The 27,611-nt window shown below is 43.1% G+C and overlaps 1 protein-coding gene across 3 annotated transcripts in view; it reads right to left on the bottom strand.

Moving 5' to 3' along the window:
• RASL10B (RAS like family 10 member B) overlaps positions 1 to 27,611 on the bottom strand; it is a 64,947-nt gene that overhangs the window by 5,849 nt on the left and 31,487 nt on the right. The window lies entirely within an intron of this gene.

The raw sequence follows: 27,611 nt of genomic DNA, 5'->3' as shown, positions 1-27,611 counted from the left end.
TGCAGAACGTGGCCATGAGAGCCATTGTGGGGCTTCCTAGATTCGCCCAGGTTTCTGCAACACTCCGCGACCTGCACTGGCTGCCGATCGGTTTCCGGTCACAATTCAAAGTGTTGGTAATGACCTTTAAAGCCCTACATGGCATTGGGCCAGAATACATCTGGAACTGCCTTCTACCGCACGAATCCCAGCGGTCGATGAGGTCCCACAGAGTTGGCCTTCTCCGGGTCCCGTCAACCAAACAATGTCGTTTGGTGGGCCTCAGGGGAAGAGCCTTCTCTGTATCGGCCCCGGCCCTCTGGAATCAACTCCCCCCAGAGATTAGAACGGCCCCCACCCTCCTTGTCTTTCGCAAATTACTCAAGACCCACCTTTGTCGCCAGGCATGGGGGAGTTAGGATATTCCTTCCCCTAGGCCATTACAAGTTATGTATGGTATGTTTGTGTGTATGTTTGGTTTTTATAATAAGGGTTTTTAGTTGTTTTATTAAATTGGATTGTTACATGTTGTTTTTTATCATTGTTGCACAAGAACAAGGGGACACAATCTGAAGTTAGTTGGGGGAAAGATCAAAAGCAACATGAGAAAATATTATTTTACTGAAAGAGTAGTAGATCCTTGGAACAAACTTCCAGCAGATGTGGTAGATAAATCCACAGTAACTGAATTTAAACATGCCTGGGATAAACATATATCCATCCTAAGATAAAATACAGAAAATAGTATAAGGGCAGACTAGATAGACCATGAGGTCTTTTTCTGCCGTCAGACTTCTATGTTTCTATGTTGTTAGCCACCCCGAGTCTGCGGAGAGGGGCGGCATACAAATCCAAAATAATAATAATAATAATAATAATAATAATAATAATAATAATTATTATTATTATTATTATTATTATTATTATTATTATTATTTATTTAAACAACATGAACAATCCAATTAATAAAAACAACTAAAAAACCCTTATTATAAATAATAATAATAATAATAATAATAATAATAATAATAATAATAATAATGTTTATCCCAGGCATGTTTAAATTCAATTCCTGTGGATTTACCAACCACATCTGCTGGAAGTTTGTTCCAAGCATCTACTACTCTTTCAGTAAAATATTTTCTCATGTTGCTTCTGATCTTTTTCCCAACTAACCTCAGATTGTGCCCCCTTGTTCTTGTGTTCACTTTCCTATTAAAAACACTTCCCTCCTGAACCGTATTTAACCCTTTAATGTATATAAATGTTTCGATCATGTCCCCCCTTTCCCTTCGGTCCTCCAGAGTCCAGACTATACAAATTGAGTTCCTGAAGTCTTTCATGATACGTTTTATGCTTATGGCCTTCTACCATTTTTGCAGTCTGAGGGCTACATAAATACTAAGGGGGAGGGACAGTGAGAAAGCATCAGAAAAGGAAGCCCCCTTCAAATCCAGTTTAAAAATGGAACTAAAATTAAATAGAAAGGAGACCCAACTAGTTACAAAAAAAATAGAGCAACTAGCTTCAGAAGTGACTAGCTTCATATTGAAGCGATAGGCAGAGTTTGATTTTTAGAATGGACAATCGAGAATGAAAGTGTCAATAATCAAGAAACATGTCACTGACTAGCACTTGGTGGGATACCTGTGAAGGGAATAGAAAAGATATTTAGAGGCTGGGGTGTTTCTATAGTTACAAAGATTGGAATTATCTAAGCAGCAGGTTAGCAAAAAATGAACTTTGAAAATAAGTGTTTTGGACAGAAAAGAGTTTTCATGTATTTTGAAATTTGACAGAATGTTCAAGAAGATTAAGAATATCACAGATAGCCAAGAAAAACAAAAACTAAAATGTATTCTAGAGCAAATAATTTAAAATTGTAACTTGAGGCAAAATAACCAAGTGTAAGTTATCATGAATGAAGACAAATATACACTGCTCAAAAAAATAAAGGGAACACTCAAACAACACAAACATGCCTCAAACATGATCTAAGTATTGCCCTCAAGATCATGTGCTGCAACGTCCTGCCTGTCAAAGACTACTTCAGCTTCAACCACAACAACACAAGAGCCCACAACAGATACAAGCTTAATATTAACAGCTCCAAACTTGACTGTAAAATATAGTAATCAAGTTGTCGAAGCGTGGAACTCATTACCGGACTCTGTAGTGTCATCCCCTAACCCTCAACACTTTACTCTTAGACTATCCATGGTTGACCTCACCAAGTTCCTAAGAGGTCAGTAAAGGGCGTACATAAGTGCACCAGAGTGCCTTCCGTCCCCTGTCCTATTGTCTCTCCCATATCTCATATATCTTCTCTTCTATCCCTATATCTTTTCCTGCTATTCTCTAATAGTTATATTTCACTCCTTTATTTTCTCCTCTATTCCCCCCTTTAATACATTCTACCTAATTATATCCTCTATAACCCTCATTGTGTATTATTGTGTATTGGACAAAGCAAACAAACACAATACTGTATACAGTAATTCCAAGTAAATCATACTTCTATGAAATCAAACTGTCCACTTAGGAAGCAACACTGATTGACAATCAATTTCACCTGCTGTTGTGCACATTCAACTTTGTACAGAACAAAGTATTAAATGAGAATATTTCATTCATTCAGATCTAGGATGTGCTCTTTGAGTGTCCCCTTTATTTTTTTGAACAGTATACATGTCCCAGAATAATAGCAGTAGCATTTAGCAATAGCATTTAGACTTATAGACGGCTTCACAGTGCTTTCCAAACCTCTCTAAGCAGTTTACAGAATCAGCATATTGCCCCCAGCAATGTGGGTCCTCATTTTACCAACCATGGAAGGATGGAAAGCTGAGTCAACCTTGAGTCTGGTGAGATTTGAACCACCGAACTGCAGGTAGTAGTTATCTGAAGTAGCCTGCCTTACTGCACTCTAACTATTGCGCCACCTTGGCTCATATAACTTAGGGGTGTCAAACTCGTCCGGCTGTCACCTTCTGAAATAGCCAGGGGGCTTCTCGGCGTTTTGGCCGACCAGGCTTCTCAGCATTTTGGCCGACCAGGAAGGACGTCTTCGTGACATCAAAGCTCCGCCATGGAATTCCCTATTGGGATTCCCCACCTCTGTTTCAGCCTCCAGATCGGCCGAAAATGGCGCTGCTGATTGCAAAAATGGGGCTCCACCGAGTGCCGCTGCCCGGCTGTAACCTTCTGAAACAGCCGGGCGCTTCTCGGCTGCCTCCGGAACCCGAACCCGAACCCAAACTTTTGCCGAACTTCCAGGTTCGGCGTTTGGGAGAACGCCGAGAAGCCCCCCGGCTGTTTTAAAAGGTGACCGCCGGGCGGCGGCGCCCAGCGGAAGGCCATTTTGCGATCAGTGGGGTTCATAGGCCAGAAAAAGTTCGTAACAAGAGGCAAAAAATTTCTGAACCCCACTGTATTTCTTTTAATACAATTCATACTGATAGTATTTTTACTCTTCCCATTTTGTTTTCACAACTGTAGAAACATAGAAACAGAAGATTGACGGCAGAAAAAGACTTCACGGTCCATCTAGTCTGCCCTTATACTATTTCACCAGCACCGGCAGGAGTTGCAGGGGGCACTTTTCCTCCCTCCTCACCCCAGCGAGCGACACTGGTGAGGTTGTAAGTCGAGGACTTAACACTTCACTTGAACGATGATGATTGTTCAAGCCATTCCCATCTAGTCACATGGCCACAAGCCACACCCAGCAAATAAGCCATACCCACAGTGTGGCAGTAAAAATTTTGGCTGCCCATTACTGCTCTATTTCTACCTCTATGATCTCCATCTCTTACATCAAAAATAGAAGAGGAAAATTGAAGAACTTTTTACCAAAAGAAAAACCATAAAAAATAAAGGTAATAAAGAAAAACAGTAAATAGTGAAAGGAAAAAAAATAGAAAAGAAAAAAGGGAAATATAAAGAAGCAGTTTTCAATCTTCTTGAGGGAGATTACATACATTTATGTTTTGACCTCTCTCTCTCTCTCTCTCTCTCTCTCTCTCTCTCTCTCCTTACTTCATAATTTTTTTCTTCCCATAAGCTACTCTTTCTAGTCATCAAACTCGTAATAAGTTAATTTCCCCCTCTCTCTTTTTTCAGCAAAGGAATTTCCAGTCACATCTAAATGTAATTGTTGATCTTTCTTTAATCCAATTTTCCCATCTCTATTATTCTGTCACCATCAACCATTCCTTTACCCCGGGTATTTCAGAGTCTTCCCATTTTTGAATATAATAGTCTTGCAGCAAGTTATCTTATCTAAAAATAACCTTCTGTGGCTCTTTTCTAATTGACTGTCTATTAAATCCCAGCAAGAAAAGTTCTGATTGTTGATGATCAAAGGTTTTTTTTGGTATGTTATAAGTATTTTTTGTATGTTATAAGTATTCCAGAAATGTTTGGCTTTTTTACAAGTCCACAGACATTCTCTTTACAAGTCCACAGGCGTCCTCCTCGATCCACAGCTCACATTAGAGAACCATCTTTCAGCTCTGGCGAGGGGGGCGTTTGCCCAGGTTCGCCTGGTGCACCAGTTGCGGCCCTATCTGGACCAGGACTCACTGCTCACAGTCACTCATGCCCTCATCACCTTGAGGCTTGACTACTGTAATGCTCTCTACATGGGGCTACCTTTGAAGAGTGTTCGGAAACTTCAGATCGTGCAGAATGCAGCTGCGAGAGCAATCATGGGCTTCCCAAGGTATGCCCATGTTAGACTAACACTCCGCAGTCTGCATTGGTTACCAATCAATTTCCAATCACAATTCAAAGTGTTGGTTATGACCTATAAAGACCTTCATGGCATCGGACCAGAATATCTCCGGGACCGTCTTCTGCCGCACGAATCCCAGCGACCGGTTAGGTCCCACAGAGTTGGCCTTCTCCAGGTCCCGTCAACTAAACAATGTCGTTTGGCGGGACCCAGGAGAAGAGCCTTCTCTGTGGTGGCCCCGACCCTCTGGAACCAGCTCCCCCCAGATATCAGAGTTGCCCCCACCCTCCTTGCCTTTCGCAAGCTCCTTAAAACCCACCTCTATTGTCAGGCATGGGGGAATTGAAATTTCCCTTCCCCCTAGACTTATAGAATTTATACATGGTATGCTTGTATGTATGACTGGTTCTTTAAATTGGGGTTTTTTAGATTATTTTTAATATTAGATTTGTTTACATTGTCTTTTTATACTGTTGTTAGCCGCCCCGAGTCTTCGGAGAGAGGCGGCATACAAATTTAATAAATAAATAAGTAAATAGATAGATAGATAGATAGATAAATGAATGAATGAATGAATGAATGAATGAATGAATGAATGAATAAATAAATAAATAAATAAATGATAAAATGGCCCTTCAATGTTATCCATATTTCCAACATTCTAGACCAGGAGTAGGCAAAGTTGGCTCTTCTATGAGTTGTGGATTTCAACTCCCAGAATTCCCGAGCCAATCATGCCAGCTCAGGAATTCTGGGATTTGAAGTCCACGCCTCATAAAAGAGCCAACTTTGCCTACCCCTGTTCTCGATCACAGGTGTCAAATCGGGGCGTCGTGTTGTTCTCATGCGATGTTTTGGGACATTTTTCACCTTCATGAGGCTGAGTGGGCATGGCCTGAGCATGACACATCTGCCCCACACTTTATCACCCCTGCTCTAGAACATTGTTTCTCAACCTCAGCAGTTTTAAAATGTGTGGACTTCAACTCCCAGAATTCCAGAGATTTGCCATCTATAGTTGTCAAGGAATTCTGGGTGTTGAAGTCCACATATTTTAAATCTGCTGAGGTTGAGAAACACTGTTCTAGACATTTTTTTTGGCATCCATGCCAATGATACAGCGTTTTATAAAAATTATCTTGTAGGTTGCAGGTAGTTCCTCGGTTTATGAACAGTCAATTAACAGCTTGAAGTTACAACGGACTCCCAAGAGCTACTTATGATCTCTTTTTGAAACATAGAGACATAGAAGATTGACGGTAGAAAAAGACCTCATTGTCCATCTAGTATGCCCTTATACTATTTCCTGTATTTTATCTTAGGATGGATATATGTTTATCCCAGGCATGTTTAAATTCCGTTCCTGTGGATTTACCAACCACATCTGCTGGAAGTTTGTTCCAAGCATCTACTACTCTTTCAGTAAAATAATATTTTCTCCCATTGCTTCTGATCTTTCCCCCAACTCACCTCAGATTGTGCCCCCTTGTTCTTGTGTTCACTTCCCTATTAAAAACACTTCCCTCCTGAACTTTATTTAACCCTTTAACATATTTAAATGTTTCGATCATGTCCCCCCTTTCCCTTCTGTCCTCCAGACTATACAGATTGAGTTCATTAAGTCTTTCCTGATAGGTTTTATGCGTAAGGCCTTCCACCATTTTTGTAGCCCGTCTTTGGACCTGTTCAATTTTATCCATATCTTTTTGTAGGTGAAGTCTCCAGAACTGAACATAGTATTCCAAATGGGGTCTCACCAGCGCTCTATACAGCGGGATCACAATCTCCCTCTTCCTGCTTGTTATACCTCTAGGTATACACCCTCAGAGAGGGGCGGCATACAAATCTAATAAATTATCATTTATTATTATTATTACTTGCTTTCCCTACCACTTGACCGCACTGTTCACCCATTTTGAGACTGTTAAAAATCACTATGCCTAAATCCTTCTCTTCTGAAGGTTTTGCTATCACAGAACTGAAGTTGTGAGAACTGCACCCCACCTCTACCATTACATAATTGAATTTTGGGCACTTGGCAATTGGCTCACCTTTACATATTGCAGACGCAGGACAAAAATTTGTTACGGGATTTTGCTGATTTACTTTCGGTTTCTAGCAAAAACAACGCCCTTTGGGGGAAATGGATTCGCTTAATGACTGTGGCGTTCATTTAACAACTCCTGTAAAATTGACAAAAGAATCCAGTCGTGTGATGATCCATTGGCTCAACCTATGACTGCAATGGCTTATAACCGTGACTTTGGACTCTTGTTTCCTGTTTCCTAGGCAGCACCTCTTCCCCTTGTCTCTCAAGGTCATCCATCCATTGTGTTACAGTTCCTTCATTATATTGTGTCAAAAGTTCTTACAGAGTTTTATCATACAATTTTTCACTTATTCTTCTTCCAGCTGAAAATATACTGTTTCTAATCCTCAAGAATTATACAATATAGCCACTTGCCTAGAAGCACTCAACAGCCTGTTCGCAAACACTTCAAGTTCTTAATTATCATTTTATCATGATTATTGTTGCTATTACAGTCTGATTCATCAACCTCTCATATATTTTATCACTGGGTCGCCTTTATTGAAGCAAGCAGCTGACAATCATTTGCATTGCTTTTACAATGTATTTTTTTTTATCCTAACAAGGTTCCCAATACATTTTAAAGCTGTATGATGCCTTGAGCCTAATATTACTTTTTTTTGTGCTTGTCTTTTACAAACTCCATTTCATTTTTTAAAAATTTGCTAAAACGTTTGGTAAATAGCTGGGCATTCCTCTCAATTCCATATGTGGCATTTCTTCCCCAATAGTTTGGCTCATCAGTTTCATAGGATGCTTATTGTTAGGATTCCTTATACTCAGCCTCATTGGTTGTTAGTTATCTACAATCTCCCTAGTTTGCTTCCTTGCCCATCTTTAACACCAAAGAAGCAAACTTCTGATTTTGCAAGAAAACAGCACACTCCTGTGGGAATAAAGTTTTAGGATTGTATTGACAGCAATTGCTGCAGAAGAATAGTCGTCATATAGCAGCGATGTCAAACCTATGGCACTGCTGCCACAGGGGGAACGTGGAGCCATAGCTGTCGGCATATGAGCTGATGTCTTCACTCAGATCCAGCACACATCTACACACTGGCCAGCAGATTTTCAGCTCGCACTGAGATTCTAGGAGGGCATTTTCGGCTTCCGAAGGGCCTCCAGGGGGGTGGGAGAGGGCATTTTGCCCAGGTTCGCCTGGTATAACAGTTGCGGCCCTATTTGGACCGGGAGTCACTGCTCACAGTTACTCATGCCCTCATCACCTCGAGGCTCGACTACTGTAACGCTCTCTACATGGGGCTACCTTTGAAAAGTGTTCGGAAACTTCAGATTGTGCAGAATGCAGCTGCGAGAGCTATCATGGGCTTTCCTAAATACGCCCATGTCACACCAACACTCCGCAGTCTGCATTGGTTGCCGATCAGTTTCCGGTCACAATTCAAAGGGTTTAGTCTCTCACAATCAAACAAGATTGATCAATTGTTACAACAATGCAACATGGCTGATGCACGCCCATGTCGGTCTCCAATGCAGACAGACTTTTATAGGTTGACATACCAAAATAGTCCTTTGTTTAAGGACCAAACACTTTATCGCTCAGTAATTGGGTCATTGTTATATATTAGCAGTTGGACAAGACCCGACATTTCACTTAGTGTGAATTTGTTGTCACGACACGTAGGCAACGCGACTGTATTTCATTGGTCATGTATAAAGAGATTGCTCAGATACATGAAGCACACGATGGACATAAAGTTGTTCCTGGAACCAGAACAAAACAAGTATCCTAAACTGATTTGCTATGCAGATTCTGATTGGGCGAGTGACATTGAGACTCGTCAAAGTACTTCTGGGTTTATAATGTTTTTGAATGGGTGTCCAATTTATTGGAAAGTCAGAAAGCAGAGATTTATTTCTTGTTCCTCCACTGAGTCCGAATATGCTTGTGTTTCTGACTGTTGCAATGATTTAACCAATGTTTCTGCTCTCATTACTAGTATCTGGGTGGAGCCAATGAAACCTATTGTCATTATGGAAGATAATATTTCAGTGAAATTTATTGCTGACGCTGAATATGTGGGAGCACGTTCACGGCACATCGATTTACGATATAAAAATGCAAGAAAATATGTGCAACAAGGATTCGTGACACTACAATATGTGCCTTCAAATGAACAGATCGCTGATGTGCTGAATAAGCCACTGCCAGCTGACCAACACGAATACCTTTCTGAGAAAATGTGCCTTAAGTGAATCAATGTCCCTGATGACTGCCAAAGAAGGGGTGTCACGCTGAAAATTGCCAGCCAACAGAGACTTTCCTTAGTTAAAGTGTTGCTGTGTTTCTTTATTTTCTCTGATCACACCCCCTCTTACATCACTCCCACAATCCTTATCTTTCTCTGTTTCCTATATATATATCCGCCTGCTTATGTGAGCAAGCACATTCTAATCTAACCTTCTTGTGTGCTTGCAGCCATGTTTTCGTTAGAAGCTGCTTGATAAAGCGCAGCTGGCACAATGTACTTATTTCTGTTTATAAAATAAAGTTTGTTTTCACTTTGGTTCCTGCCTGCTGAAGTCCTGCTTTAAAATCCATCCCCAACAATATCATGTAATCTTGTCCACTTCTCCATCTTCTATTCCATTATCTCTTGATATTGCTACATAAATTATACCCACTATTTTCTTTTCAACTAGTTAAATATAATGTGGTATGAGCTAAGACTATATGAGTAAAATCTCCTACTATTCTAATCTGCGCAGTTTCTCCTATTTTCTTCACACTGTGTTTCCACCAATTTTTTTTACTACTGGCACATGGTGATTTTTACAAATGTTTCAGTGAATCATTTTGGTGACTATGTTATGCATTATCCTATATGACAGTGATGGCAAACCTTTTTTCCCCTCGGGTGTCGAAAGCTATTGTGCCTGTGTGAGTTCCCAAACCCATAATTCAGTGCCTGGGGAGGACATAAATTGCCTACCCTGCCCCCCAAGCCCTCTGGAGGCCAGAAACAGCCCATTTCCCAATTTCTGGTGGGCCCAGTGGGGCCATTTTTTACCCTCCCCAGGATCCAGAGGCTTCCCTGTAGCCTGGGGAGGGCAAAAATTTATTTATTTATTTATTATATTTGTATGCCGCCCCTCTCTGTAGTCTCGTGGCGGCTAACAACAACAATAAGGCAATATAAACAAATCTAATATTTAAGTTAAGTTAAAAAACCCTAATTTAAGAGACCAATCATACATACAGACATACCATGCATAAATTTTATATGCCAAGGGGGAAGGGAATATCTCATTTCCCCCATGCCTGGCGACAGAGGTGGGTTTTAAGGAGCTTACGAAAGGCAAGGAGGGTGGATTTTTTAAAAATTATTTTTTAATTTTGATTATAATACAAACAAACAAACAAACAAAACAAGACATATAAACATACTTATATATACAGATTGAATTGCTTAATGTTTAATACTTTACAATTCTGTTTTTATTAGTTCATTTCCTTCCCTTAAATATTACTTCATTTCATTTCCAATTGATAATTTAATATTTCCTTCAACCAATTTTGAATCCTGGACCAAAATCGTTCTGCTGGATTTCTGCTCCATCTGGATTTTGAGTCCATCTTCTAGGGCAAGGGTAGGCATGTTTGGCTCTTCTATGATATGTGGACTTCAATTCCCAGAATTCCTAAATTAGCATGATTGGCTCAGGAATTCTGGGAGTTGGTCCACAAGTCATAGAAGAGCCAATTTTGCTTACCACTGTTCTAGAGTATTGGCTATTTTTGCCAGTGTGTCATCTGAAAATTTGATAAGTTCCCCTTCTATGCCCTAAGCAATTTATGTAGATAGTTTTTTGTCTTTGTTTTCTTAAATTTTAAAAATAGGCTTTATTTAAACATGCAAAATACGAACAATAAAACTCATACAAAAAAAGAAAAAAAATAATTTATGTAGATATTGAAGAGTACTGGGCCTCAAATGGAACCTTTGAAGACTGTAACCATTACTGACACAGTTCTACAGAGGAATTATTGAGTCTGTCATCTGCACCTCTATAACTGTCTGGTTTGGTTCTAAAAGACAGACATAGAGTTCAGAGGATAATTAGAACTGCAGAAAAAACAATTGCTACTAACCTGCCTTCCATTGAGGACCTGTATGCTGCACCAGTCAAAAAGAGGGCTGTGAAAATATTTATAGACACCTCACATGCTGGGAACAAATTGTTTCAACTCATAACCTCAAAACGATGTTATAGTGCACTGCACACCAGAACAACTAGACACAAGAACAGTTTTATTTTCTTGAACGCCATCACTCTGTTAAACAAATAATTCCCTCACTACTGTCAAACTATTTACTAACTACTATTAAACTTCTCATCGTTCCCATCACCCATCTCCTCTCACAAATGACTGTAGGACTGTGACATAACAACAACAACAACAAAACACCAACAACAACAGCAACAGCAGAGTTGGCCTTCTCCGGGTCCCGTCGACTAAACAATGTCATCTGGTGGGTCCCAGGGGAAGAGCCTTCTCTGTGGCGGCCCCGACCCTCTGGAACCAGCTCCCCCCTGAGATTAAAATTGCCCCCACCCTCCTTGCCTTTCATAAACTCCTTAAAACCCACCTCTGCCGTCAGGCATGGGGAAACTGAAATAACTTCCCCAGGCCTATATTGTTTATGTATGGTGTGGTGTGTGCATGTTTTTAAATTATGGGGTTTTAGTTTAAATTATTAGATTTGTATTACATATTGTTTTGCTACTATTGTTGTGAGCCGCCCCAAGTCTACGGAGAGGGGCGGCATACAAATGTAAATAATAATAATAATAATAATAATAATAATAATAACAACAACAACAACAACAACAACAACAACAGAGTTGGAATGGACCTTGGAGGTCTTCTAGTCCAACCCCCTGCTTAGGCAGGAAACCTTACACTACTTCAGTCAATGGTTATCCAACATTTTCTTAAAAACCTTGTTGCTTGTATCTTTATAATTTATATTGACTGGTTCCTAAGATGATTTGATTGCTTATTTGTACCTAGACTATCATTAAGTGTTGTACCTTATGATTCTTGACAAACCTATCTTTTATTTTATGTTCATTGAGAGCTTATGTACCAAAGACAAATTTCTTGTGTGTCCAATCACAGTTGGCCAATAAAATTCTATTCTATTCCATTCTATTCTATTCTACTTTCAAGAGAATTTTTTTTCTTTTAAATTTCCCCCCTCTCCTTCCAGGGCTTTTAAAGAAACATAAATTTGAATATTTTCTATTGTTAAGGGCAGCTACGATAAAATGAGGGTTTTTCCAAATGAAAGTAGGGATGTGTTTTCTAAGAACGCTAGAAAGGGACTGAAGCACGAAGGCATAGTTAGGAAAAATAGCAAATAGCCAAGAGAAATTTAGATAGCTATAGCACTTTGAATATAAATGAAAGCGAAGAACATTATCTAAAATCTGGATGATAGCATTTGGAAAGGAGGTAGCACAGGATGAATGATATATACCAGAAATAATTGGATAATTAGAAAAAATTTGATTAATTTGACTAAGAATTTAGCATTTGATATTGTATTTATTTATTATTTAGATTTGTATGCCACCCCTCTCCGTATTGTATTATATTTTAATTTGAGGTATGTAAATTGGAATCTCTGTAAGGTGTGAAAAACAATAAAACATTTATACCCACCCACCCACCCGCCAAAAAAAAATTCTTTCAAGAGCAGAAGACACCATAGTTAATGATTCTTTTCTTGCATATGCATCACTTTGAGAAAGGCCTGGAAACCAAGTCCTTCAAATTATGGGAGCTGAAGTCCACACATGTTAAAGTTTCTAGGGTTGTATAGAATGTCATTCAAAGGTGAAGGTAACTGAGATGTCCTGGTTTTATCTGCTTTTGAGATTCTAAGCAGAGCCCTCCTCTGAATTCATCTTCCTGGCCCCAAGCAGAGTAGGTGGGTGTTCTTCCCATCTGCTAAAGGTGCAGCCAGCCTTTGATGGAATGCAAAGACCTTAAAGCCACATCGTCAAAAAGAATATGCAGCCAATATGAATTGCATCATGTTTTATCCATTTATATAATAACTTTACGGTTCCAATTTCAAGCACATAAGCCTAGAGTGATCCACCTCCCTTCAGCTCAGATGAGCCCTTGATTTAAAACAGGAGGAGGGAGAGAAAGATACAGCAAAGCAGATGGGGGGAAATGGCATTGAGGTGACCAGAGAAGATGGAAGAAGGATGAAAGGTGGTTACAGTGATAAAGTAGATGTGAGTTTTAACCTAAATGACTTTACAAAAAAGATGATGAAATTTTGGGGAAAGTGCCAAAGCAACTAAGATGATTAAAGGCCTGGAGACTAAAAATTATGAAGGAAGGTTGTAGGAATTGGGTAAGGCTAGTTTAGAGAAAAGAAGGACTAGGACTAGGTAAATAGGAGCCACGGTAGCACAGCGGTTAGACGGCAGTACTGCTGGCTAATTTTGCTGAATACCAGCTGCCAGCAGTTTGGCAGATCGATTCTCACCAGGCTCAAGGTTGACTCAGCCTTCCATCCTTCCGAGGTGGGTAAAATGAAGACTCGGATTGTTGGGGGCTATATATGCTGACTCTGTAAACTGCTTAGAGAGGGTCTAAATGCTATCGTTAATGTTATTGCTAATATGATAACAATATTCCAATATTTGAAAGATTATTTTCTAAAGCACCAGAAGGCAAGTCAAGAAACAACTTTAAAAACAATAGATGGAAACTACTGTATTTTTCGGTGTACAGTGTTCCCTCGATTTTCACGGGGGATGCGTTCCGAGACTGCCCGCGAAAGTTGAATTTCCGTGAAGTAGAGATGCGGAAGTAAATACACTATTTTTGGCTATGAACAGTATCACAAGCCTTCCCTTAACACTTTAAACCCCTAAATTGCAATTTCCCATTCCCTTAGCAACCATTTAGATTATTACTGACCATGTTTCTTTATTAAAGTTTATTTAAAAAAATATTTATTAAAGGTGGACGAACGTTTGGTGATGATATATGACATCATCGGGCAGGAAAAACCGTGGTATAGGGGGGGAAACCGCAAAGTATTTTTAATTAATATTTTTTGAAAAACCGTGGTATAGACTTTTCATGAAGTTGGAACCCGCGAAAATCGAGGGAACACTGTATCTCAAAAAGGTGCTTTAAAAATTGGGTGCGTCTTATATAGCTAATGTTGCTGAGCTTGCCCGGCAGCCCTCGGCAGGAGGACAGCAGCTCGCTCCAGAGATGGGTGGGGTGTTGGGCGTAGCACCAGCAGCAAAACGTCGCTTTCCAGGCGGCTGCCTGGGGCCTCCGGCTGACAAGGACAAGGCGAGCGCACTACCCGAGTTAGCTAATCCTGGCAGAGGCAGTGGCAACAGCAGCAACTGCTGAGGTGGCCCCGGTGGCTTCCCTTTGAAGAGCAGCAGCACCGGGAATGTCACGTCCATACCCCAACCACTCCGCCCCCGGCCGGCGCTGAATCGCAAGGCTGAGGAGGTCGGCAAACAGGCTCTGAAGGGGCAGAGCCATTGTCCATATCGGCGTCATGTTGTTGGGTGGCGGGCTCGACTTGGCAAGCGGCTGTGGCTTTGGCGGAACAAAGTTGTCTGCTAGGCTTGTTACGAACCTGTTGGATCTTCCACTTGGTGCAGAGTTTGTCTCCCAGTTAATGTCAGGGTAATTAAAATCCCCCATTCATATTGTGATGCACTTCCTGCATACCTTAGTTAGCTGACAAGCAAAAAGTTCATCTACTTCCTGCTTGGTTGGGTGGCCTATAGTATAGACCTATGGCAATGGCAATTCCCCCACCCCTTTTAATATTGACCCAAATGCGGTCAAGATAATTTTCATTATTGTTGTGCTCTATTTCTGTAGAGATGTAGTTATTTCTTATATATAGTGCAACTCTACCTCCTCTTTTATTTGGTCTGCTTCTTTTAAACAATTTAAATCCCTCTCTATATTTCATTTATCAATCTCATCCCACCAAGTTTCCGTAATAGCAACTATATCATATATTTCCTCATTTACTTGAATTTCTAATTCACCCTGTTTTTTTCTCATACTCTGTGCATTGGTGTATAGACATTTAAATCCACTTTGATTGACCTTGTATTGATTGGCTACATGACCTGTGTTGCGTCTGACTGCCCCTACTTTCTTGCCACCTGTTTGATTAGTGCACATGGCATTTACTATTAAATGTTTGGCTTTACAGTGAACCCTCGAGTTTCGCGTCCTCGAGCATCGCGAAAGGGCTATTTCGCGAGTTTTCAACCCGGAAGTAAACTCCACCATCGGCGCATGCGTGCCTTTTTTTCTATGGCCACGCATGCGTAGATGGTGGAGTTCCCCAGCTGGGAAGCTGGGCGGCTTCCCTGGGTCTTCCCCCTCTTGCCCCGGTAAGACCCCAGCGGCAGCGTGAGCAACGGCGTGGGCGGGCGGGCGGCACGCGCGGGGACACCCCAGCTCTGCTCCCCAGCTGGGAAGCGGCCCCAGCAACAGCGTGGGCGGGCGGGCGGTGCGCGCGTGCTTGGGGACACCCCAGCTCCGCTCCCCAGCTGGGAAGCGGCCCCAGCAACAGCGTGGGCGGGCGGGGCGGTGCGCGCGTGCTTGGGGACACCCCAGCTCCGCTCCCCAGCTGGGAAGCGGCCCCAGCAACGCGCGCGCGCTTGGGGAAACCCCAGCTCCGCTCCCCAGCTGGGAAGCGGCCCCAGCAACAGCGTGGGCGGGCGGTGCGCGCGCGCTTGGGGAAACCCCAGCTCCGCTCCCCAGCTGGGAAGCGGCCCCAGCAACGCGCGCGCGCTTGGGGAAACCCCAGCTCCGCTCCCCAGCTGGGAAGCGGCCCCAGCAACAGCGTGGGCGGGCGGGCGGTGCGCGCGCGCTTGGGGACACCCCAGCTCTGCTCCCCAGCTGGGAAGTGGCCCCAGCAACAGCGTGGGCGGGCGGGCGGTGCGCGCGCGCTTGGGGACACCCCAGCTCCGCTCCCCAGCTGGGAAGCGGCCCCAGCAACAGCGTGGGTGGGCGGGCGGTGCGCGCGCGCTTGGGGAAACCCCAGCTCCGCTCCCCAGCTGGGAAGCGGCCCCAGCAACGCGCGCGCGCTTGGGGAAACCCCAGCTCCGCTCCCCAGCTGGGAAGCGGCCCCAGCAACAGCGTGGGCGGGCGGTGCGCGCGCGCTTGGGGACACCCCAGCTCCGCTCCCCAGCTGGGAAGCGGCCCCAGCAACGCGCGCGCGCTTGGGGAAACCCCAGCTCCGCTCCCCAGCTGGGAAGCGGCCCCAGCAACAGCGTGGGTGGGCGGTGCGCGCGCGCTTGGGGAAACCCCAGCTCCGCTCCCCAGCTGGGAAGCGGCCCCAGCAACGCGCGCGCGCTTGGGGAAACCCCAGCTCCGCTCCCCAGCTGGGAAGCGGCCCCAGCAACAGCGTGGGCGGGCGGGCGGTGCGCGCGCGCTTGGGGACACCCCAGCTACGCTCCCCAGCTGGGAAGCGGCCCCAGCAACAGCGTGGGCGGGCGGGCGGTGCGCGCGCGCTTGGGGACACCCCAGCTCCGCTCCCCAGCTGGGAAGCGGCCCCAGCAACAGCGTGGGCGGGCGGGCGGTGCGCGCGCGCTTGGGGACACCCCAGCTCCGCTCCCCAGCTGGGAAGCGGCCCCAGCAACAGCGTGGGCGGGCGGGCGGCACGCGCGCGGGGAAACCCCAGGCGCGAGCTACGGGGTGGGCGGGCGAAGGGCGGGCGGCGGTGGAAGTAAAAACACCATCTGCGCATGCGCAGATGGTGTTTTTACTTCCGCACCGCTACTTCGCGAAAAATCGATCATCGCTTGGGGTCCTGGAACGGAACCCCCGCGATGATCGAGGGACCACTGTACTTGATAAACTTAACCACACAGATATCTATGTTACATGCACCGTTAACCATACAATTTTAGACTGCTGGAGACAGAAATGTTCTGTATCAATTAAATCTCTGTCCCCACTGTTCAATTTAAATGTTTATCCAGGAAATCTTTGAATTTAATACCAAGTAGCCCAGTCCCTTTCTTTGATGGATGAAAATTATGTCTTTTGTATAGTTTTTCATTGGACCAGCTGAAGACATCATGACTAATGGAACCAAACCTTCCCTTTTACCCCACTCCTTTAGCCACACATTAAACTCTGCTACATGTTGGCCTTTCCCTTTTTGTTCCTTAGACACAGGTAAAACCTCTGAAAACATAAGCCTACAACCAATACTACTAAGTTCATACCCCAAAGTCTGGAAGTCATTCTGCAGAGAAAGTACATCTTTTGGGGATAGATCATTTGTGCCAAGATGTATAATAGCATCAACATCACAGTCCTTGCTGGCGTTCTTGGCTATCTTAAGAATACGCCTCTTGTCTCTGCTGACAGTAGCACCTGGCAGGCACCTGACCTCTTTCAAAACCCCGATATCCTTTCCTAAATTTACATCCCTTATAATTGAATCACCAACCAGAAGGTGGCTTCTCTTTTTGGTTACATTGCTGCTCTTGTGTGACTGATGTGTAACATCTGATTCACACGTTCCCCTTTCCAAAATAAGTTTTTCCTTTTGGACCATGGTCCTCTACTTATTTCAGTTATCATTATCAGAACTACCTTGACCTATCATCTTAGTGTCCCTAAAGTTAGCAAGGGCACTATGTCTGTTATGCTGGGACGCAGCAAAAGCTTTGTGTTTTTATTTCACAGTTCTCACCCTGCCAGATCCTACAGTTAATAATAATAATTTATTGGATTTGTATGCCGCCCCTCTCCGCAGACTCGGGGCGGCTAACAACAATAATAAACACAACATGTACAATCCAATAATAAAAAACAACTAAAAACCCCTATTATAAAACCAAACATACACCCAAACATACCATGCATAACTTGTAATGGCCTAGGGGGAAGAGCTATCTCAACTCCCCCATGCCTGGCGGTATAAATGAGTCTTGAATAGTTTACAAAAGACAGGGAGGGTGGGGGCAGTTCTAATCTCTGGGGGGAGTTGGTTCCAGAGGGCCGGGGCCGCCACAGAGAAGGCTCTTCCCCTGGGGCCCGCCAAACGACATTGTTTAGTCGACGGGACCCGGAGAAGGCCAACTCTGTGGGACCTTATCGGTCGCTGGGATTCGTGCGGTAGCAGGCGGTTCCAGAGGTAATTTGGTCCATTGCCATGTAGGGCTTTAAAGGTCATGACCAACACTTTGAATTGTGACCGGAAACAGATCGGCAGCCAATGCAAGCCACGGAGTGTTGAAGAAACGTAGGCGAATCTTGGAAGCCCCACAATTGCTCTTGCGGCTGCGTTCTGCATGATCTGAAGTTTCCGAACACTTTTCAGAGGTAGCCCCATGTAGTTGTCCATACTGCCCTTCTTCTGCCGGGTCTTTGTGGTAGAGGGGGCTGATAGTGGGGTTGCTCAATAGAGTGGAACGGCTGAATTGGGCATCTAATTTCTGCTTGCAGAGCACAGATTAAAGATTCTAGACACGTAATCTGTCCACGTAGACTAGTAATTTGTTTACAAAGAGGACAGTATCCAAATTTGAAAAGAGTACTGTACTTCGAAACACAGCTGCAAAAGAAGTATTACACTGAACTAAGCCAGTCATTTTGAAATAAAATAAAATCACAATCTTGAATGCCCTAACCCTGAATGTATTTCTATTTTTGGTTTACAGTTATAAGATGGGCTGTTACCTAACTCTACCCCCAGCTTCTGTGAGTTTAAACAGCCAGTAACTCCACCTCAGCTTCTGTGAATTTAAACTGTAATGGAGTGAGGTTTTTCCCCCACCTTTCTCCTGATTCACTCACCTGAGCTCCTACCTGAGCAGGATGTTGGCTAGAAGACCTCCAAGATCCCTTCTAGTTCTATTCCACCTAAATGTTGGCTTAGAATACACAGAACATTAGCTGTGCCCAGTTGGATCAAACTGAGGGTCGGTCTAACCCATCAGTCTGTTCTCAGAGTGTCAACCAACTGCACAAGGAAGCTGATTAGTATTTTAACAGATGACAATCAAGGCTAATAACCAAGGTTAATCAATGCTAATAGCCATCAATCCGCAGAAACATGAGTTGGGTCTGTACAACTTCCTAGACTTTGTGACAATAGGATTTGTAGTCCAACCAACCACTAGCTCTTGTTAAACCATATTATGGTTTGGGAAGGACATATCAATGCTATCTGAACACAACTATTGTATTTCCTTGAGCCAGAATTAGGTTTTATTGTGCTATGGAAACCCAGCCTGGGTTTGACATTTATGCCTCTATAGAGGGCTGGGAATTAGGTTTGCTGAATTCCACTATTCTCAAGTCCCTGTTGATTTTCTGTACTTTTCCAAAACTAATTAAAGCACTTTTGGTTGGAGCCCATGGAGCTCTATGATTCAATATTCCTGTTTCATATCTGATCTGCTGTCATTTTTCTACTTCTAATTCAGTTCTGAAACTGTGGGATTAAAATGTTTTTTTTAAAAATGTTGGGGTAGGTGTTCAATATTGTTCAGCTACAATTTTGTGTTTTAGCATGTGAGGGGGTTGATGTTGAAATGTCAACTGCATTGGATTATGTTTTTAAAAATGGGGTCCGTGTTTTTAAATTATAGACAAACATAGAAATGGTAGGATGTCTGCACGACATAATTTCCCAGCCCCTCAATGAAAGTTCACCCGCCCCTATCTAAACTATATAATTACTTATTAGCCCAAGAACAGTGTTTCCCAACCTTGGCAACTAGAAGATATTTGGACTTCAACTCCCAGAATTCCCCAGCCAGCAAATGCTGGCTGGGGAATTCTGGGAGTTGAAGTCCAAATATCTTCAAGTTGCCAAAGTTGGGAAACACTGCCCAAGAAAACCTTGAGGAGCAAGTCAAAGGGTGTATGATTGCCTGGTGCCAGAATTTTGGCTACACGATTAATCTTCCAGAATGGGAGAAAACATGGATTACAAATTATAAGATGACACTAGCAATGTCATACAAAGAAAACCAACTGAAAATGTTTTAGCGATGGCACCTCCCTCCAGCAAGGCTATCTAAAATGTTTCCAAATTTATCTTCTAAATCAGGGATCCTCAAACTTTTTACACAGGGGGCCAGTTCACTGTCCCTCAGATTGTTGGAGCGCCAGACTATAAAAAAGAACTATGAAGAAATCCCTATGCACACTGCACATACCTTATTTCAAAGTAAAAAACAAAATGGGAATGTACTACAGTATTTAGAAGGGGGGGGGGGAGAAATCTGAAATTCATATATGTTTATGTTTTGTTTTTAATTTTCTTTTGTTAACATCTGATTGTAGTTTTTCTTGGCTTATATAAAAATGTATAAAGAAAGAAGGAAGAACTTTGGCATAATGGTTAATAAGTTAGAAATATAATTGGTGTACTTTTTGAAGGAATATTAAGGAGGGAATTTAATTAAAAGAAAATGAATGTAACTGGATGACAAAATTAGGAAAAAAAACTTTTGCAACTTTTTTGATGATTGATATTACTTACTAACAAAATACCGCATTTTATTCATAGAAAATTAGATGGAACACTGTGTTGTGTCACTCACCCGCGGGCCGGATAAATGGCCTCAACGGGCCGCATGTGGCCCGCGGGCCGTAGTTTGGGGACCGCTGTTCTAAATGCTGGAAAAGTAATACCAACCCAGGAACATATTACCATTATGGTGGACTTGCAGTTACGCTAAAAAAGTTTGGAAAAATATCAAAATTCTAATAGACCAGGTCATATCAATCGACGTAGCACTCAAACCCGAATTATTTCTCTTCAGACAAAAACTCACATGACAAGAAACATATCTGACATTACAGATTTTAGGGGCAGCTAGAATTTCATATGCCCAAATATGGAAGCAAGCAACAACTCCCCCGATTGTAACAGTCATTACCAAAATTATGGAATGTGCCGAGATGACTAAAATTACGATGGAAATCCAAAACAAAAAATAATCTAGATTTTTATAAGATATGGGATAATTGGTATCAATGGACTGCAGCAAAAAAATACCAACTTTTTATTTCTTAAAACTAGTAAATTTACCTCATCTTCGACCGCTCTAAATGAAAATATTAGATATTAACATAAATAATCCAATTACCGACAATAACTGATCCGAACTTGTAAACCAACTCTGGCAACATAATAATTTAATAATAATAATAATAATAATAATAATAATAATAATAATTTATTAGATTTGTATGCCGCCCCTCTCCGAAGACTCGGGGCGGCTCACAACAAGCGATAAAACAATATTGTACAGGCACAAATCTAATATTAAGAAAAAACTAAAAACCCTATCAATTTAAAAAACCAAACAGCACATACATAAATTATAATAAATTATAATAAGCCTGGGGGAAAGGTGTCTCAAATCCCCCATGCCTGGCGGTATAGATGGGTCTTAAGTAGTTTACGGAAGACAAGGAGGGTGGGAGCAGTTCTAATCTCCGGGGGGAGTTGCTCCAGAGGGCCGGGGCCGCCACAGAGAAGGCTCTTCCCCTGGGGCCCACCAGACGACATTGTTTAGTCGACGGGACCCGGAGAAGGCCAACTCTGTGGGACCTTATCAGCCGCTGGGATTCGTGCGGTAGTAGGCGGTTCCGGAGGTATTCTGGTCCAATCCTTTTCCTTTCTACTTATTTCCAAACTAACCTGAAACAAGAATTAAATCAGACCACATCGATACAGCTATCTACCATAGAACCAAATCTTATATTACTAACTGTGTATACTTTTTCTGAATCTATATCATATACACCTTCAACTCTATGCTACTATTATGTCGCATATTCTGCAAACGTCTGCGAGTGTGCAGATTTCCCTCCTCTTTCTCATTTTCCATCTCTCTCTTTATCGCTTCTTTACTATTACCTCATCTTTGAGGACCCCTTCTCCTTTCCCCCCCTTTTTTCTCTCTCTTCTGCTTTCTCTTTTCTTTTCTGGGTCACTTATAAGGATGTTTCATTGATTTATTATTATAGACTGTTCTGGTTAGCTCTGGCTCAGCTCCTGCCCCAAGGACTGTGGATATGGGGGAGACATCCACATGCTGCAGGCCTGTTTTGCCCCTGGTGGAATCTGCTGATGAAAGCTCCTCTGACCAAGAAGACACGAGTGACAGGGAGGAGGAGAGTGTGGCAGACAGCTCAGAAGGAGATCAATTATCTAGCTCCTCCTTGGATTCGGAACAAGAGTTAATGATACAGCCACGCATGAGGAGAGTGATGAATAGGCAACAACAACTGAGAGATTATTATCAAAGAAAATGAGGCCACCTGTGATTCGGTGCGGCTGTGGTAATTAGTGAGGCTGCTATAAATAGCAGCCTGTGGGTTTGGCCATTGTGGAGGATTATCTGATCGTTGTGTTTCGTGACTGCTTTACTGACTTTGACTTTTTGTGTGCTGATTTTCCCCCGCTTTGAAACTAAACCAGGGCAAAGTGTGTGTCACTTTGTGAAAGAAGGAGTGTGAATTGCCTCACAGCTGCAAGCTAAGTATCACAGAACTGATAAGGGACTTGTACAAATTACCAGTTTGTTTGGAGACAAGTGCTCTTTGCTATACCAAAAGAGGGCTTGGTTTAAGTGAATTTTCATTATAAAGAACATTGTTTTGAATTTTCAAACATGTGTGTGTCTGAAATTTGTACCTGTGAATTGTTGGGAGGATTCTACCAGAGAGCCCGACAGAACAATAGACTATATAATATATATATATGTTATATTTTAGTTATAAAATCTAATATCTTTTATAAGATAAGTCCTTCACGATATTGATAATTTCATGTATATTTTAAATCTTTTCTGTATTATGACCCAGCTATTTGTTTACCGTTTTGTATATGATTTCATGGATCCCTTCCCTTCCCCTCCTTTTTCCCCTTTTTTAATGTATTAAATTTAATAAACTATTTTTTTAAAAAAAAGTTCACCCGCCCCTTATTTGCTCTCTCTCTCTCCCTCTCCCTCAACCCACAGAGTGCCCACCGCAAAAAGAGCAGCTCGCGGCTGGGAGGGAAAGAGCAAGCGAGAGGCAGAGGTGCACACACCCGCGGGATTGGCTCGGATCTTCTGGGCTGTTTCCGGCAGCATTTTGAAATTTTATTTATTTATTTATTTATTAGATTTGTATGCTGCCCCTCTCCGGAGACTCCCGCCTGTGAGGAGGTGATGAAGAAAGAATCAATGCTCGCCTCTTCTTCCTTGCAGGGAGAAGCATTTTTCAATTTGCCGAAGGCAGTTCCGTGTTAGCAAAAACTTCAGAAGAGAAGGGTTTAGGGGTAGTGATTTCCGACAGTCTCAAAATGGGTGAGCAGTGCGGTCAGGCAGTAGGGAAAGCAAGTAGAAGGCTTGGCTGCATAACTAGAGGTATAACAAGCAGGAAGAGGGAGATTGTGATCCTGCTGTATAGAGCCCTGGTGAGACCACATTTGGAATACTGTGTCCAGTTCTGGAGACCTCACCTACAAAAAGATATTGACAAAATTGAACGGGTCCAAAGATAGACTACAAAAATGGTGGAAGGTCTTAAGCATAAAACTTATCAGGAAAGACTTCATGAACTCAATCTGTATAATCTGGAGGACAGAAGGGAAAGGGGGGACATGATTGAAACCTTTAAATATGTTAAAGGGTTAAATAAGGTTCAGGAGGGAAGTGTTTTTAATAGGAAAGTGAACACAAGAATAAGGGGGCACAATCTGAGGTTAGTTGGGGGAAAGATCAGAAGCAACGTGAGGAAATATTATTTTACTGAAAGAGTAGTAGATGCTTGGAACAAATGTCCAGCAGACATGGTTGGTAAATCCACAGTAACTGAATTTAAACACGCCTGGGATAAACATATATCCATCCTCAGATAAAATACAGGAAATAGTATAAGGGGCAGACTAGATGGACCATGAGGTCTTTTTCTGCCGCCTATCTTCTATTTCTATGTTTCTATATTTCTATGTAGGCAGAGCCCAGAGGAGCTGAACCAGTCCTGCGGGGATGGGCGTGCACATGCTCTTTCAGCACCCGAAGAAAAAAAGGTTCGCCGTCACTGGTATAAGCTAAAGGCTAGTAGAACAGTCTGCCCATGAAATGGTAGGTTATTCCTCACTAGAGGTCTTCAAACAGGAGCTATCAGAGATGCTCCAATGCATCCTGCAGTGAGCTAGAGGCTGAACTAGATTACCTTTAGGGTGTCTTCCAACTCTTATTCAGTGTTCAATTCACATGATTTTGGAAGTCGTGAATTTGGAAGAAGTTGTGTATGCCCCAACAATGCAGGTTTTTAAGCAGATGTTGGATAACCATCTGTCTGAAGCACTGTAGGGTTTCCTACCTAAGCAGGGGGTTGGATTAGAAGACCTCCAAGATCCCTTCCAACTCTGTTGTTAATATAATAATAATAATAATAATAATAATAATAATAATAATAATAACAACAACAACAACAACAGTAAATAATAATAATAATAATAATAATAATTCATTAGATTTGTATGCCGCCCCTCTCCGAAGACTCGGGGCGGCTCACAACAGCAATACAATATAAATACTAATCTAATGTAAAAAAAATTTAAAAACAATTTAAAATACGTTGTTATAAAAAACTTATCATAAACATAATAGAGGTCAGCGAAAAAGAGGGGAGGGAGATTAATCCACCCACGTCTGGCGGCAAAGGTGAGTCATCACATTTTACAGAAGGCGAGGAGGGTAGGGGCAGTTCGAATCTCCGGGGGGAGTTGATTCCAGAGAGCCGGGGCCGCCACAGGGAAGGCTCTTTCCCTGGCCCCCGCCATATGGCATTGTTTAGTCGACAGGACCCGGAGAAGGCCAACTCTGTGGGACCTAATCGGCCGCTGGGATTTGTGCGGCAGAAGGCGGTCCCGGAGATATTCTGGTCCGATGCCATGAAGGGCTTTATAAGTCATAACCAACACTTTGAATTGTGACCAGAAACTGATCAGCAACCAATGCAGACTGTGGAGTGTTGGTGTGACATGGGCATATTTAGGGAAGCCCATGATTGCTCTCGCAGCTGCATTCTGCACGATCTGAAGTTTCCGAACACTTTTCAAAGGTAGCCCCATGTAGACGGCGTTACAATAGTCAAACCTCAAGGTGATGAGGGCATGAGTGACTGTGAGCAGTGACTCCCGGTCCAAATAGGGCCACAACTGGTGCAGCAGGTAAACCTGGGCAAACGCCCCCCATCGCCACAGCTGAAAGAAGATGCTCTAATGTTAGCTGTGGATTGAGGAGGACGCCCAAGTTGCGGACCCTCTCTGAGGGGGTCAATAATTCCCCCCCCCAGGGTAATGGATGGACAGATGGAATTGTCCTCCGGAGGCAAAACCCACAGCCACTCCGTCTTGTCAGGGTTGAGTTTGAGCCAGTTGACACCCATCCAGACATCAGCATACTGATGATACCTCACCCCATGACCTTGGATGATCTCACCCAGCGGTTTCATGTAGATATTAAACAGCAGGGGGGAGAGGACCAACCCCTGAGGCACCCCACAAGGGAGAGACCTAAAGGTCGACCTCTGACCCCTCACTAACACCGACCGGAGAGGTAGGAGGAGAACCACTGTAAAACAGTGCCTCGCACTCCCAACAGCTCCAGTCGGCGTAGAAGAATACCATGGTCGATGGTATTGAAAGCCGCTGAGAGGTCAAGAAGCAGAGATCATCTACCAGCGTGACCAAAGCAGTTTCCGTGCTGTAGCCGAGCCTGAATCCTGACTGTTGAGGGCCTAGATATTATGAATTATAATTCAAAAGAAAGAAGGAAGGAAGGAAGGAAGGAAGGAAGGAAGGCAGGAAGGAAGGAAGGAAGGAAGGAAGGAAGGAAGGAAGGAAGGAAGGAAGGAAGGAATGCACTTCCACGTGCAGCTTTAGTGCCAGAATAGATTAGCACCATCCCAATGGTGGTTTCTAAATGATTTTTCTACCGGTTCGTGGGTGCACCTGTTCGCACACAACACTTCTGCACATGTGCAAACATCCCAGGGGGTGGGCGGAGCCTCCTGCCACCAGCACTACTGAACTGGTCCAACCCAGGAGCAACCCACAACTGCACCATCCCCCAATTATTTCATGCTGTTCCTGTTAATATGCACATGTACCAATTTATTTCTGTGGATCAGAACATATGGCAAAATGTCTCTTTTGAAAGTGTTGAAGTTGGATATGAAAAAAAAAATATGTATATTTTTCTATTGGTAGCAATTCTTGCTTTCCAGCTGCTTTAGCTTCCATGCCCTCATACTGTAGAGTCATTAGGAATCAGACAGGAGTCAAACTCAATTAAATGATAATGTTATAATGGGCTTCATAATGACCAAGTTTGTGCTGCTAAAACAAATGCAGTGAGACATGAGTAATAATATCCCATGGGATATTATGGGAGGTAAATGCTCTTGGCTCATTCAGTTCTGTACCACTGAGTGAGAACACTTATGGATACGAGAAAAATGATTAATAACAATGTTGCTGCAATAGCCAAATATGATGGAGCCCATATATCTGATTGAGCATTATGACGGTGCTTGTCGGTTGCCTAGTTATTTGTTTGATTTATAGGCTCCCCTAATGTGTTACACATCTGTGAGAGGGAAGATGTCCAAATGTAACAAAGACAATACTTAAATCAGCCATGAGCCTACGGAGTCTACGGAGAGGGGCGACATACAAATCTAATTGATAATAATAATAATATTATTATAGTAAACTGCTTGTATATATTGTATGATGTGCTTACTTTTTGTATGTGTTTGCTTTTTGTTTCAAAAAATTCAATTAATTTAAAAAAAGAATTAGGATGTTTGTGATTCCTTTTTGATGGGATGGGACTCAAACTTCATGGAATACTTGGGGGGTGTTGTGATTCAGTCCGAGGCCCCTCAGGGAACGGCTGATCTTCTGTCGGTTTCCTGCTCAGAGGGGGAGGATGAGGAACAGGAGGTGCAGGCAGACGAGGAGGAGGAATCCCAGGCTGAGGAAGAGGGGGAACAGCCAGAGGCCCCCGAGAGGGAGCTCTCCCCAGCAAGCAGCCTGGATTCCTTAGAGGAAAATGCACAAGCAATAATCGATCTGCGACAGAGAAGAGCAACACAAAGAAGGGACCAATTGGCTAGGTACTTTCAGCACTAAAGAGGCAACAGCTGGGTTTGGGTGTGGTGCTCTCTGGAAAGGCTAAAAGGCAGACCCACCCTTCCTGGCTTGTGGAGTATTATCTTTGGGAGTCCTGGGACCTGGCTGTGATCTTTGGCGTCTTGGAATTCTGGTTTGTGACTTTGAATACTGAAACCTTGGGGGGAAAAGGTGGGGGTCTTATGCTCTACAGTGGTGGGTGTGCCAGCAAGAAGTTTGCTGTATTGTCTGGACATCAGGACTCTGCTGTGAAGTCTCATAGCCTGCCTGTTGGGAAGAACAGGTTTTTCTCTGTGTTTATTTTTCAAGCTATAAAGTACTTTTGCTTTTACCAGCGTGTCTGGCTGTTTTTTCCAGTTGGTGTAGAGGTCTGGGGGAACCCAGACAGAACGGGGGGGGGGGGGCTGAGGAAATGTGGAAGAAACCCAAGGAAAGTTTAAGGGAAAAAGGGGGGGAAACTAAGGTTCCCAGCGACCGATTAGGTCCCACAGAGTGGGCCTTCTCCGGGTCCCGTCAACTAAACAATGTCGGTTGGCGGGCCCCAGGGGAAGAGCCTTCTCTGTGGCGGCCCCGACTCTCTGGAACCAAC

The sequence above is a fragment of the Erythrolamprus reginae genome, chromosome 1 (genome assembly GCF_031021105.1).
Source record: "Erythrolamprus reginae isolate rEryReg1 chromosome 1, rEryReg1.hap1, whole genome shotgun sequence".
NCBI classification, from domain to species: Eukaryota; Metazoa; Chordata; class Lepidosauria; order Squamata; family Dipsadidae; genus Erythrolamprus; species Erythrolamprus reginae.
The sequence above is the reverse complement of the archived record's forward strand: the minus strand, read 5'-3'. Positions and strand labels throughout refer to the sequence as shown.